The following is a 13229-nucleotide window of genomic DNA, read 5'->3' on the forward strand; positions in this document are numbered from 1 at the left end:
TAATTACCCCTGTAATAAGAAAGGGGAGTATGGTGGGGGTTGTGTCCTCCTCCCATGGCTTCCCTTCACTTTCTTAAGTGGTTTTAGCATTTGTATATCTTTTCTCAAATGTAGATGCCAGGCTCTAATACTGTTCTTGCCATTGTTGTTAAGAAGGATAAGATAGTTTGATAACTCCTCCTCCTTTTATTCATCCAAGGATCACATTAGACAGTACTGCTACAGAACTGCAGTGAGAGCTCATTTGAGATAACTCAAAAGCTCCTCTGCATCAGGTGGACAGAGATGAAGTTCCTAACCCTTAGGTATCCATGTTCTGCATAGATTGCTGCATATTTGTATAAAACTAAAAATATTGTCTTGGCTTGTGATCATTTTATCAGGTGACTCAGATCGCACTGCAACAGCAGCCTCTCCTTACTGCCAACTTTGGTGTTAGAAATAGAAGCAAGAAAGTTGATATCCCCTCAGCAACAACTAGATTCAGTGATCTGTCAGTGGGTCAGTAATCATTCTAAGCTGTCCCATTTTATATTGCTGTTATAAGCATTTTTAAATCAAAATTTGATGTGGTACTAAGTCAAATGGCTTGAAGAATGCAGTACCCCACCTCAAGAGAGTTGCCATTATCAACCAGGCACACGCTCCTGCCAAAATAACAAGATCTGCCTTCTAGGAATGCAAACTGGCATTCATGACGTCTTTAGGTTTGGATGCTTTGCTGACACAGTCCTGAATGAACTGTTTATTGTTTCAGCCAGTATTGATATCAGACTAACAAATCTGCTATTCACTACATCATCCTTCTGACATATTGGGATTGTGATAGCAATCACCAGCTGTTTGATATTTTCTCAGATAGCCAAAGTGTGTTAAAATTAATATTACTGGTTGTGAGAGCACTCATTCACTTTAAGACTCCTGGGGTGGAGCTATCTATGTATACTGTTCTGGAAAAATTTCTGGTTTGAAGGTTTAACAGATGTAGTTTCACATTTTGGTTTGTTTCATTTGATAAACTTTTCTGAATGTTTATGGTTTTTAAGCATATTGTGTGAGGTATTGCTGTCTTACTAGATACTAGAAGATGTATTTTGAGTCCTTCATTAAGAAAACCTGTAATCCTGCACATTGTTTGCCCTCCTCATTGGGGTAATTCCATTTAAGTGAAATAAGAGCAGAAATATGAGAAGCATTTGATCAAGATTAAGGTTGCATTTCCAGAAAAAATAGTACTAAGTTGGAAAAGTTGGATGTGGTTTATCTGTGAGCTATCTCCAAATATACAGATGCATATACACAGGGCTTTGATCTGATACCATGCTGACACAGATGGGTGATACTATTCATTTTAGTATGTGATCTTCCTTAAATATGAATATTTTTGAGCAAGGCCAAGTTTTAATTTGTACCAACAGCAGAGACCTTACTGGCTCTCTGTTCTTATCTGCTCCACAGGAAAATAATGTATGACTATATATATATATATATATATATATATATATGTACTTCAGAAACCAAAGCAACAGAGAAGAGAAGGAGACAGAAGCATTGGCCAAAATGCATTAGGGAATTCTGGGGATGATCAGAAATTTTAAAAAGATAAATGGAAAATGAATCATCATTCCATTCCACATCAGGACATTTTTGCAGAATAAATAGCCCAACGATTATGACCATAAGGCAAAGCAGGTGTTTTGAGGAAGTAGGAATATTCTCACATTCTCAGAACGGATCCAGATTTCTCATGTGTCATCCTTATTGCTCCTCAGCCTTAGCACAAGGTGATATTTTAGGGGAGGAAGCAGAGAGATCAGAAGTAAGAGCATTCCCGCTTGAAAATAAGTTACCAAGTTACATCGTAAGATTTAAATGTGTATGGTGACAAACCACATAGGTCCATTCAATCATGAGAAAAGAATATTAGAAAGGTTGATATATTGTTGTTATTACAAAATACAGAGGGAAAATACATTTGAAAGTAATTTTTTCCCATTTCATTGTAGTTTACAATATGCACACTCAATACTGGCCATTTGCTCTGTAAACTATGATATAATGGCTTCCTACCTAATCCTAAACAGTGCCATTATAAGCAATTTTGGCATATTTTATTGGGTCAGTGACAATTTTATTCTCTGAAAGACTGTAAGAGAATGAATTGCTTTATGAAAAATACAGCATAGTACTATGTGCAGTTTGGAGGGCTAATCCACAACCAGTGAGATTCCCTGGCTTTAAACAACCTGAGTTCAGAAGCCAAGTGCTCCTCCTCTGTGTCTGGGTGGCTCTCTTGTATGCAGTAGCCAGGGAATGCCATCTCCGATAATGCTGTCAGACCTTGTTGCCGAAGTTCATGGTCTCTAGGAGCCTTAAGACAGATATGTTCTTCTGCAATTGAGTATTTTTTAAGAAGGTTAACTTGGTAGCTATTGGTAGGTAAACTGCTATTCTCTAGCAGGTCTTTCCCTGCCTGGTACCTCCATCAGAGGAAGGAGAAAAGCAAGGACAAAGGAGAGCTTAAGTCCTTTCAATTTGAAGACTCAAGATGTGCAGGTCTAAAGTCTGCATTACAGGGAGAAGGGAGATGAGGGCGTTAATGGCAGATTGAGGGGCTGTTGTGTGAGTGTGCTGCTCTGAAATCTGTGCAAGTCCTTTCTGAGCACGGGATTTCATGGTGTGACAAGCCTGGAGGTACAGCACATTGCTGGGTCTTCTCTGCTCCATGCTACACTACTTGGAGCGGAAACAGGCTGAGGTGAGACTGGTGTGTGAGCCTCTGAAGCAATAACCAGATGTGTAAGCTGATGTGTCTCAGGGCGTTATAAATGACAGGCTTGATTGTGGCAACCCGTATACAATGATTTCCAGACTTTTTCAGTGTAGAGGCCCTAAACACTTCCCAGAGGAAGCAGAGATTTGTGTGAAGTTAAGCCTTTTTTTTCCTGACTTACCTTTCTTAAATCCCTTATAGACCACTACCATATGGGGCTCACAAACCATAGGCTGAAAACCACTGCTGTAAACACACACACAAATCAAGCAGTGGCACCGATGTTGTTTGCAGGCTGTTTTTCACATCGCATTTGTTTTGTCTCTCTGGACTGCAAGCTTTTCAGGGCAGGAACTGCCATTTTCTGTGCATAATGCTCAACACAGTAAGGACTTGATTTCAGGTGATCATACCGGAGCCCCAATGATGAATAACAATAACGAATGAACATAGTGATAGCAGGATTCCTTCACAGAAACCCAGCAAGAGACCTGATTACAATGAGGCAGAGGATGAGACAAAAGAAGTTTTCCCTCCCACTACTGACTCAGTCATTTACTTATTTTTGCGACTATTTTATTAGTACATTAGGACAAAGATGTTAGGTGTAATGTGCGTTTCTTCCTGTAGCTATTGTACTCTCAAAAAAGTGCAGTATAAAATGTTGCAACCATGCCTACTCTCTTACATGTGGCTGTCTAAATCTGACACAAATATTGTACCCATGCTGTTCATTCCAGAAATCTGACATTTCTCAAGATGAAGCCAAATGTGTTTACAGATAGATTTCTGAGTTTATTCAAGCTGAAAGGTGCTTCTCATCTTTTGAAATGTCAGACTTCTGCTCCAAGAAAAATGACTACAAGAGATAGGGCCACTGTTGCACAGCTCCATTTTTAAATGAGCAATATCTGATTGAAGAGCCCAGCATTCATACAGCTCAGTGTTTTGCTATGATATATTGGCTGTACCGGCAGAGTGTAGTTGCTTGAGCCCACTGATTATTTGCTTCAATTGAATGCCCACAGCATCCCAAAATTCTAGTATCCTTTACAAGCCTTGGATCTGTTTCAGCATCTGTAATATCACCTGAGGGGCTGAACCTTTTAAATGAGTGATTTAATAAGCTGGAGGGCACAGGTTTGCTATAGAGCTGCTCTAGATAGGTAAAGAGAGGCACAAGGAGAGCACAATGTAGTTAAGAGTCTCACTGCGAATTTGCAGTGAGCAGGCTACCTGTGTGTTGGAAGAGTAGACTGGGAACAGCAGTACTGAGAATATCAGAAAAATTGACCTGATGTCTCCTGCTTTAACTCCCAGTACCTATAGATTTCATACAACTTTTCTATATCTCCTCTAGACTCTAGAGTTCTCTATAAAATCCACATGTAATATCTAAGCCCTCATACCATACTGTTCATGTACCTTCCATATACATGCTGGCTGCAGATGTTTTTAAACAGAAAGCATCTGTTGAGAGTATGGAATGTGTCATTTTATTTTCATTCTAGATGAACTCAGTAATTAGTTTTGACTATTTGCTTCAAAATTGCTTGGATATGGAGAATGCACCACACCAGAAAATCAAACAGAATAGCAGAACATTAAAAAAGGTTAATAAATAATTTGACTGTTACAAAACCCCATTTTGGTTCCCCATGTTAAGAGCCTGCTGCTACAAGGTAGTAATGGGGGTTTGCTATTGCTGCTGAAGCCTTGATTGAACTCCTGCACCAGGGTACAAATTACCTAGTCTACACTTAGCAGTGGAACCACTTTGACCCAGCTCTCTGCTAGAGCAAGAAGACTTTAGTTTAATATTGTTCAATACAATACAAAATTAAAGGTTAGATTATATGTAACAGCTGCAAGGTTTAAGTGTGGCAAAAGCACTGTGAAGGATTGGGTCACCAAGCTTCCTTTAAAAGAAAGAAAAAATGAAGCAGCTTGGAAAATCTGCCTGTACTTTATGTTTATCTTTTAGGTTTCCCTTTCCCTTAGTGAAGGTGTCTGCTGTCGACACAGCACTTATTACAAACCTCAGTGCTTGACATAAGCTGTTTTATTTTCGCTTGTCTCTTCAGACACTTCCATGATAGTCTCTTTTCTTTCTTTCCTATACAGCACCCTTCTGTGAGAACAAATATCGACATTAGATGGTTTCTGCTTGTACAGAGAAGAGAGGTATAATGATACTTAAATGACTCTTAAATGAAGGTAGTACTGCTACTTCAGACAAGCCAGGGGTATATGGAATTTGTCCTAAAAATCCATTTTATGGAGAAGTTTATCAGATAAGATTTACATTAACAGGCTGTAAATCAGATCTAGTTGTAAATAATAACGGTCACTTAACTTAGAGCACATTATAAAGCAATTACAAGATCAGCCCAAATCAAGGACAGTAAGGTCCATAAGAGACCTCCTGGACATCCTCAGTAGACATGGGAGACGAAATCCTACTCGCAGTCACTCTGCTGTGGTGGTACATCTCTACAAAGATCTAAATTCTTCCAGCACCTTCTACATATCTGACTTCAAATGTCTTCCTTCTGGTGACAACCACGAAACTTGCTGGAAAGTTCAGCTTTGCGTAACATGTTGGTTTAAACAGACACTAGAGAGAGTGAAAATGTTCCCTTCTCTTCCTTGATTGTGGAAAGCCATACAAAGAGGAAGGCTGAAGGCTGTTACAGAGTCAGGAGGTGCTGCCTCTTAATCCAACAATTTTCTGCCCAAATGAGGAAACAATATTCTCTGTAATGAACAGCTAAGACAACAGTGTGGTGCTCAGTACTTCCCACAGGGCTCCAGAAGCTGGTATGAGACCTATTGCAAACCTAGGCAGGAAAATCCAGGCCTTCCAGTCTCCTTCTAGCTAACACACCCAGGTGTTTAACTTGTTCAGATGATGTTTATTAATGCTTACTTGTGGTCTCATGTTCAAACTGTTGTAAAAATTACTAAATACAAAAAACTAATTTGAATTAAGGACAACGTAGGAGGAAAGGGATTAAACTGCAGAGTTCTCAGTGCAGTATCAATGCCTAGTAATATTTTCCTAGTGCATTTTTTGTTAACAGAAACCATGAGTTTCATAAAATGTAATAAATTTACTAAGTATGTGAAATCTGTTATCAGGTAAATTTTGGATACACACTCCTTTACACACAACCTCTCAGAGGACCTGTGTCTCACATTTATGAAGCTGCATGTGGTAGACTGAATCCGTATTTGCTGCTGCAGCAAACAAACATTTAGACCTAATGATGACAAGTGTATCCTCTTTATGCCATAAACAATTGATTTTCAAGAAAAGATAAGAGCATTATATATTATGTATTCCATCTGTAAAACTAATTAACTCCTTTGATTTAGCTGAGAAAGGTGATGTTTTCTGAAACTCAGCTTTACTGGAAATTGACCTTTCCCTCTACAAACATACCATTTAATTTACAAGAGAAACAAAACCTTCGGAATTGTATTTACTCAGTAACTTTAATAAAGGTCAACCCTTTTCAGAAACAATTGTAAATGTGGCATTTAGCCTTTCATATTTTGGGAAGTGTTACTAGAATCTCCACATCCAAATAGAACATTGCTTTTGAATTAAAAATAGCTAAATAAATAAGAACAAAGAAATTTTACAAAATTGTCTGGATCTAAGGTGTTGTAATTAACCCTTATGTTTTATACTTCCTTAGGGCTATTTTTGAGTTTCCTGTGACTAAGGTCAACTAATGTTCAATATCTGTAGTACATATACAAAGAATGAATATAATGTGTTTTTAAAGGTCCACCAAGTTCAGCAGGAAACAGAATAGGCTTTTTCTTTGACCTTTAGGAAGGAGACTTGGCAAATTCATTGAAGAAAAGCTTATTCATCTGAGATATGGAGGCCCAAGTCCAGCAAAGCAGTTTAGTATATGATTGACTTTAAGTGTGAGTAGCCCCTCTGCAGCCAATGGGTCTACTCCTGTGCTTGAAGGAAAGCAGCACTAGTTCTTTATTATAGGTATTGTAGTTGAGCCCTGGGATGTTGAACTGGAGCATAGCCCTGTTGTGTAATGAACTGAAAAAAAAACCAAAACAAAACAATGGACTATCCTAAAAAGCTGGCAATTTCAGTGTTGGGGTTTTTTTTTAAGACCTTCCTGAGATCAAAGAATCTAATTGCTCTGGTCTCCAGGTATGGAAAGTGGCATCCAGACAGAACTTCCCTGTTCCTTCTCTCTCTCATGCTTACCTGTATGATTGGAAGGACTGAGTTTTTGAATCTGACAATTCTCAAATAGAAACTACAACAAATAAAAGCCATTTGGATGAGAACCCTTTCTTAAGAGTGCACAGTGCTAAGGGTGGTGCTCAGGTAGAAAGCTTTCTGACATCTTGTGATACTGTAATAGGAAAAAGGGTTAGAAGTCTTCAGTGGGCCCAAACCAGTTGTTCTAAAGCTTGGACTTTCTGAAGAAAAGCCGGTCTCCTACAAGGTGTTTGTGAGGTTTTTCAGCGTGTGGATTCTATAAGCAACTGTGAACCCTTCCAACAGCTTCAGTGAAGAAAGGATTTACATAAATCCAATAAAAAAGCTTACATTTGTCATCATATGATAACATTTCAAACTAGCATGTGGAAACCTCTGCCTAATAGAATTAACCAGAGAATTGGATGGCTCAGGACATTTTGGTCAGATTAACACTAATCTTACAACGACTTACAGTGTGAGAAGACTTTCTCTACAGAATAAACATACTGTAGTCAGTTCAAAAATGTTATGACTGTTGATCTGATTCAATGCTGTTACACCTGGGATGTATTGTCCTCCCAAGAGCCCTTTTCTACAGTTTTAAAGCAATATTAAGTCCCATTGCCTGCAAGAGCCTAAAATAATTGTAAATTAATCCCAAATTATTGGTTTTTTGATCTTCTTCAGAGTTGCATGCTAGTCTTGTGTTTTGTGGACTGAGTGCTGTAGGCTAAAATTTTAAGTTTGGGAGCTGCTGGAGCAAGAAATTGTTTTGCAGAGGCAGCATAAAAAATCCTCTAAAACAAACTGAGTGTACAACCTATAACAGGGCTAAGCCATAAATATCTTGTAGATGCAGAAGCTGTTCTGGACTGCTGAAGTTGCTTGTGGGTTCAGTAATAGAGAGTTTCAAAAAGCTTCTTGCCTGTAAAAAGTTTGACCAAAGGTGAACCAGCTTCCAGCATTACTCATTCAAGACTATCATCATAGTCTTCAACCCTGTCACCTGACCTAAGCTTCTACATGCTTGAATCTCATAAAACATACTTAGTTAGGAACCAGTCTCAACCACGCAAGTGCAGTGCATTACCTTGTGTGAATGATATCGAGAAAATTCTTCACCTCACTACACCAAGCAACCCTGAGGAACGAACCATGTGAGCCTGCTCAGAAAAGCAGAAAGGAACTCCCTCCAAAGACTCAGAAAATAAATCAGCTCAAATTAACGTAAGTAAAGATTTTATTATCTTCTGACATAATAAAATGAAACATATCTAGACTGGATTCAAGGGGGTTTGTAGCAGCTTTTCAAGAGGAGACCAATTCCATTTTGTTACCGAGCAGAAGCACTTTCACCAAGCTGTCAGGCCAGATGCTCGGGTCTGGCAGACATACTGTCAGAGTAGGTGGACATTCCAGAGCCAGGACAGATGAAAAAGAACAACTCCTGTTTCCTGGTGCTTGATGCTTCATCTAACTGAAAGAGGAAGGAAAGCATGCTCATCTTTCCCTTTGCTCCTGAAGAGTAAGAGCAGCTTGTTGGTGTTCTTGCAGCAAAGTGAAGGTTTGATCACATGCTTTTAGTGCCATGTATTTCATGTTCTAATTTGTTACATTAGTGAGATTCAATTGGTTCCTAAATGTGGTTCCTAAAATGTTTGTGAGCCTTCACCGACTACAGAAAACAGTCTCACCAGATTACTGTTAATTGTGTTAAGTATGGTAGGACCTCCAGGACCAACTAGAAATAAGGTCCTCTTTGCTAGCCTCTTGAAGACAGAGAGATACATAGAAGAGTAGGCAAGACAACTTGGAAAAAAGCAAAGGCACAACACACAAAGTGAACAATGTCAGTGCAAAACCAGACGGGTTATAAGTGGTTTTTTGTTTGGCTTTGGGCTGGGCAGAAGGGAGAGGCTATGAAAAAAGGAAAGAAGGCACCAGGTAAAACCAAGTGTTAAACAATTACTGAATGACCAAAGGTCCTTTTACTTCAGCTGCTCTGTGCCTGCTTTATTTAGTTGAAGTTTCCAGAGAACATTCAAATTTTGCAACTCTTACTATACTAAGAGAGTACCAAATGTATTCTCTCAGTACTACTAGAAACTGTCATCACTTAAGCCATGAAAAGTATTTGATTCTGTATGAAATAACGGCCACAATAATGAAAAAGACTAGTTGAAGTATGTGACAGACTTTTCCCTGTAGTAGAGAACAGTAACATTTTGGCTATATGAATTATTTATCTCCATACCAAAAGAGCCTAAATTCTGTCTCATTGTGAAATGGTTCTAAAAATATGGGTTGATGATACAAGTTCAGTTATTCTTTCCCACACTCACAGTAACACATGCTTCACCTCCACTATTCCTTCAAATCTTTCAGAGTTCTTTGCAGTGTTGTTACTAAAAATGCAATCTCACTCAGCACAGTAATAAATCTCAAAGCTAGTTAGAGAACTCTTTTTCAAGTGGCACTTCTGTCTTGTCATGTGTCATTTGGACAGTCATAAAATGAAAATGGCTGGCATGAAGCTAGAAGTATCAGACTGTATGTATTGGATCAGTAACATATACAGCTTTGTTATAGAATAAAACCGTGTGTTTTTAGCTAGGAAAAAAAATTTATTTTGTGGAAACTATAATGATAACAATAAGGCAGACAAATCAGTCTGTTCCAGTTGAGTCCTTTAGTATAGTTTCCCTTTTCCAGAACAAATTCTCTTCTAGGCTCAAAAGGTGAAATCATAATGTTTGAAAGCCTCATTGCTTTGGAGATGAAGTACAAATAGAAAAAAAAAGTGTGAATGTGGAATGTGGGTTAAAAAAAGGTAAATATTAAGTCAATACATTCAATAGTCTAAAAGAAACACTAATAAATGCATTGTTACTTTCTGACTAACTCTGAGAACAAATATTTATAGCTTTCACTGCTAACAATTAAGATTTGGTGAAACTTACTATGTTAACATATTTAGTAATAAGCACTGCTTTGAACCAACAAGTAATAAATGCAATCTGAGAGTGAATACTAAAAAGGTTCTTTTACTAATGAAGGAATCTCCTTAGCACGAAATTCTGAGACAAATACATCCACTGTCAAGCACCAGCTGTGCTAGAGTTTCATGTTTATCTTATAGAGACCGTGGGTACTAAAAATGTGCCCTTTACCCTTTCAGACTGGGCATAAATATTTCAGTAAAGAGAATTCTGAACAGACTTCATTCCATTTTTTGAAGAAGAGTAAGAAAAACTCTTTGTGTGAATATGCTCAGATATTGCAACAGTATTTGTTATTGGTAATGGTGTTTGTGAATGGGATTTGTCTTTGAAAACTTACTCACAAGGGACTGCAGATATTGCACTTGCAAATGTAATGCTTCTGGCTGCAGTTCCAACATTCTAGCAGCATGCCAAGGGGCTGATTGGGAAGCGCTTGGCGCACAGCATTATCTAGCTCTGTTCACACTCCCTCATATTCTCCTTCTTCCCTCTCTTGCTCCCTGGTTGACACAATTTTTCACTAGCAGTTTAGAAACTGAAGAGAAAAAATAACAAGTTCCTATGTATGCCTTAAATATTCAGAAGTCCCACTGATCACAGTGGGAAGTTTGCATATGAAAGGATGACAAGGTTGGGTTGTAACCAAAATTCATGTTTGAAAAATGGCAAAAGCTTATGCTGTAAGCTTTAGAGATGATTGGAATGCAGCAATCCCATGTTTCTGTTCAGTTGCTATTCTAATCCAGGCAGCTGGACAGCGTGAAGATACATAAAATAGACCAAAACTTTCCTATTAAAACCACAATCTTGTTTGTTCTTTCTTTTCATATCAGTTCAGAAGAAATAAGCATTAAAGAGAGATCATACCTAAGAAAATCATGCAAAGGGCAAGAAAAACTGAAGTTAAATCATTGCTATGTTGGTGATGTCATATTTCAGTGCCCCAGTATTTTGTATCCCATTTGTGGCTTCTAAGCTGCTTCAAGCTCCTTGCTAACATTTGATTAAGACATCACATGGTGTCTTGAAGGTGATAAGGCAGCTGCCCCCAGGCAATTTGAAACAAAAAATAGAGGTGTGAGTGCACCCACACACATATGGACTGTATTGACTTATACAGAACCGGTCTTCTGAGACTGGTGACAGATAGCCAATGAGTCTAGGTCTTCGGCTGTGCTCTGAAAAGCACTGTTCTGACTGTAGATTTTGCTGACTTGTTTGGAGCAGTGTATTAACTCTCGCATAAACTGCCTGCACACATTTCTCTATTTTAAATGCGGTTCATTCTTTCATGGTTTTGTGAGCCTCTGATGACAAAGTAGCTCTTCGCTTGTCAAAGGCTGAATGCCACTTCTGTACAGCGCTGGAGCTTTTTGTGCCTAGCTATCAGTGCATGCCAGTGTTCAACAGCAAAGTGATGAATTCATAAAATGTACTAGCAGCTCAGCATTAAAAATTCTGCACCACTAGGATGTGATAATCGTACTGACTTTTGAGAAAATGTTTTGGGGTTTGATATTACAAAAGGTCTTTGTGTCTGGGAGTTGATTCTCTAACCCGTACTAGTATGAGGAGACTTAGGCAGCATTCTGCCCCCCCTTCTCTAAATAGTGTACTTGCTGATGTGCTCAGCTTTTGTCTGGAAGTGCCAGTGAAGGCTTCCTTTCCCTTTTTACACATGCTGGTGACAAAAAAAAAATTTCTTTCCCCCAAGACTGTTCTTGGTAAATAAGGGATCACAAGGATTTAAGCTAATAAGCATTCTCACTGGAAGTATTCACAAAGCTGTTTTGAAAGAGCTGATGTGTTTGCAAATCATCCAGATATGGGTCAGAAACAATGGTATGTGACTGAGCTTGACCAGTAACACTTAAAAAAACCTAGAGAGCTGATAGTTCATTCATTTAATATGTAAGGAAAATGAACAGTGCTATTGCTTTTAATTCCTCTGGAGGGTTTTTCACATGAATATGTATATGCAGGCCCCGCTGTTCCGTTTATAGATTAAGTTTTGGAAAACTGAAAGAGTTTCTTATTAACGCTGAAGCTAGAAGGCAAAAGTGCAGCCATTAACTATATGTGGTTACAAGGTATGTATTTTATTACATGCAGTCATTAACTCGCTTATATCTCTGAATATAGTGGTAAACAGTAGCTCTTAGTAAAGTTTTTCATCTCTATGTGACCACGTAATTTAAGACAAGGGCTTCTGGAGGCAGATGAAGGAATGACAGAGAAATGAGAAGAGCTACTCTGAGTATACATAGTCAAAATTCCCTAATCTAGACCCACTTACATATAGGCTTCTGCATCTGTTTCACCACAAAGTAACCAGGCTTCTCAGAGTTACAGAGCTTCTGCTGCTTTCATTGATTTATATCATTTTCAGGTACCTAAATTAGAGACTTGATTTCAGAAGGTATTATTCACAGTTTAAATGTAACGCAAAATGCAGCTAGTCAGTGTGGTTATTCTGTCTGCTTTTAAACTGTGTTCAGATGTAGAGTCAGTTGCCTAACTGGGGAATCAGAGTTTGTTTTTCACCTCTCTGTTTCACTTTGTATCAGTCAGTCAGTCAGCCCAGGGTCTGCAAACACAAAACTGCTAAGTCCTTTTTTAAAAAATGTGTGTCACATAATGTGTTCTTTGAGGGTTTGAGCCTGTGCCCATTGAGGTCAATGACAAAGCTTCTATTGACTTCAGTGATACAGAATCAGGCCCTGAGGCTCAAAGAATTGGTGCATTGTTAATCCCTTGGTGCTAGCAGGCAAAAGGGGCTTGCTTGTAAATGCATGTCCCACTGCCAATAAGTGGATGCCAAGCAGTTAGCATTTCTTGCACCCAAAGCATATGCACTTCATATCCATATAGGTTTTTTAGAAGTCTGAATGAATTACAGTCCCTCCCTAAGATCCCTGAGGTAACTTTTCTACCTTCAGATTAAAGCATCATTAATGAGCAACCCAAATTTTGCTGAATTAATCAGACCAAACACAATTCCAGAATATTTACGTATGGAACAGAGGTATAGTCTGCCTGTTTTATTATCTCCTCTGTCATTGATCATGTAGAGTACATTTTGCAGAGTAAAGTTTTGAAACGATTAACTGCCCTGTTTCCCCATAGTACTTCACACATTTGATCGATTTCTAGTCATTTCATTCAGCCCTGACCTTGCTGTGTTACAGTCATTTCTATAGCTCCAAAT

Source organism: Athene noctua, chromosome 11, assembly GCF_965140245.1.
Source record: "Athene noctua chromosome 11, bAthNoc1.hap1.1, whole genome shotgun sequence".
Taxonomy (NCBI): Eukaryota; Metazoa; Chordata; class Aves; order Strigiformes; family Strigidae; genus Athene; species Athene noctua.